Source organism: Camelina sativa, chromosome 16 (assembly GCF_030686135.1).
Source record: "Camelina sativa cultivar CO46 ecotype springtype chromosome 16, ASM3068613v1".
NCBI classification, from domain to species: domain Eukaryota; kingdom Viridiplantae; phylum Streptophyta; class Magnoliopsida; order Brassicales; family Brassicaceae; genus Camelina; species Camelina sativa.
This window is the reverse complement of record NC_141895.1, coordinates 13,193,352-13,195,457: the sequence shown is the minus strand read 5'-3', so window position 1 is coordinate 13,195,457 and position 2,106 is coordinate 13,193,352. Positions and strand designations below refer to the sequence as shown.

Here is a 2,106-nt window from a genome sequence, read left to right as displayed (position 1 = left end):
TCCTCACTGAGTAAACTCGTTTTACTCACCCCTTTCTCTTTTCCCTTCTTCAGGTCAGGAGAGAAATGTGAATAGCTACGCAAGTTTGTACTTCTTTTTGGTGTATTTTGGGAGTTGGGTGTAACAATTGGTATCAGAGCTAGGTTAAAGCCAAGTCAGTTCTGACCCGGAAGGCTAACTTTTTAAAATGATTTTTTTTTTAAAGAAACACCCTTTTTAATAGCATTTTAAAAAGGGGATTTGTACTTTCTAAAAAAAAAAAAAAAAAAAGACCAAAAGAAGTCGACTTGCGTTTAGAATTGTTTCAGTAAAGTTTTTGTTTGTGTGGGGGTTCTGAATTTTGATCTTATGTAAGCAGAGAATGGCACCAAACAGAAGAGGAAGACGTCTTGCAAACCCCATAGAACACCAAGTTGGTGAGCAAGGTCAGCCGCCAATTGGAGAGAATCATGTTGCCGCTCATACAGAAGAGATTGCTGAAACTCGTGCACAGATGCAAGAGCTCCGGAACATGATGCGAGAGATTTTTGATCGACCTGTTTATGCACCTCGCCAGCCACCACCTGCACCCCTAGTTTCTCCGCCTAATCCACTAGCAGGATTTCAGTTTTCTTATTTTGAGACAATGAAGCTCATGGGTACTATGGGCACGGAGTACTTTAATGGTGGCAATGATCAAGTTCGGGCTGACGATTGGAGGCAGACGTTAGAGAGAAATCTCATGTCAGCTAGATGTCCAGTGGAGTTTAAAAAAGATCTTGCAGTGCATTACTTACGTGGAGATGCAGACAATTGGTAGAGGAATGTTGGGAGGAGCTTACATGTCGGTTATGTGCCTACTTGGGAGGATTTCAGAGAGGAGTTCAATAAGAAGTATTTTCCTCAAGAAGCTATGGTCCAGCTGGAATGTGAGTTTTTGGAGCTTCGTCAGGGCAGAATAACGGTCAGAGAGTATGATGCTGAGTTCACTCCTCTAAGGAGGTTTATTGGAAGAGAGTATGGAGAGCAGGAACTAATTCGTAGATTTATGAGAGGACTAAGAGCTAATATTCAAAATCGGTGTTCTATTCGAGGATGTACTAGCATGGTTGAGCTAGTAGAGCAAGATGCTACAATTGAAAGAGGAATTGAGGAGGAAGCTGAGCACCTCATAAGAATTAATGAGGGGGTAACTAAGGAAGAAAAATCTCATAAGCTTATTTGGGATAACAATGACTCAGGCCTAGGCCGAAACTGTCTCCCAAAGTTTGTGACGTGTGGCAGACAGCATGGTGGAACATGTTGGGAGGCCACAGGGGCGTGCATTAGGTGTGGGGGGACTGATCATTTGGTCAAGAACTGCCCCATCGGAAATGGAGACTGTAGGAGGTGTGGTAAGCAAGGCCACTACGCACGAGAGTGTACTATGCTTGAAAGAGGGGAGCATCAAGGAAACCAAAATCGGGGAAACCTTCCACCACCTCCGAAGAGGGAAGCTTTAGGGCCTGGAGTGTTTGCTACATCAAATCAGGGTGTCGCCCCAAACGTTTCCCTAGAACATGACTAGGTTAAAAACTAAAGTTTAAAAGCAGAAGATTTAAGCTCATTAGAGGCAGGCTTTAAGCTTTCTTTTCTTTTTCTTTTGCGGTTTCTTCTTTTTGGGACTATATGTTTAGGGTTCTTACTCCATTTATTTATTGAATTTCTATGAAGTTGATTTACTGCTTTAAGTGGTTTTGAGACCGTATGTTTTATTCGATTCTTTAATGGTCAATTGAATCGTTTAAAATTTTTATAAGACAAGTTTTGATACCATGACCTATTAAGGATGAAGGCCTAACCGAGCTAAGAATGTTGAATTTGGGGACGAATTCTCTTGAAGTGGGGGAGAATCGTGAGACCTAATCCAGCCCACTAAGGGCCCAACCACTTTGATCGCAAAACCTACGTGCGCTTCTGTACAAATGTATATATACGGTGTATATATCTCCCTCTACCTCTAGCCGCTTCTTGGCATATCAAACACAAAACCCTAAAGCATTAGATCTCCTTGGTTTCAATCCTTCATCGCTATCATTAGTGATCAAGAGTTGAAGTTGTGTTTCCTTTTCTTTTTCGGTTCACGTT

The 2,106-nt window shown here is 42.0% G+C and overlaps 1 pseudogene; it reads left to right on the top strand.

Moving 5' to 3' along the window:
- Positions 1-361: 361 nt before the first annotated feature.
- Positions 362-1,546, top strand: LOC147925445 (uncharacterized; annotated as a pseudogene).
- The last annotated feature ends 560 nt before the right edge of the window (positions 1,547-2,106 follow it).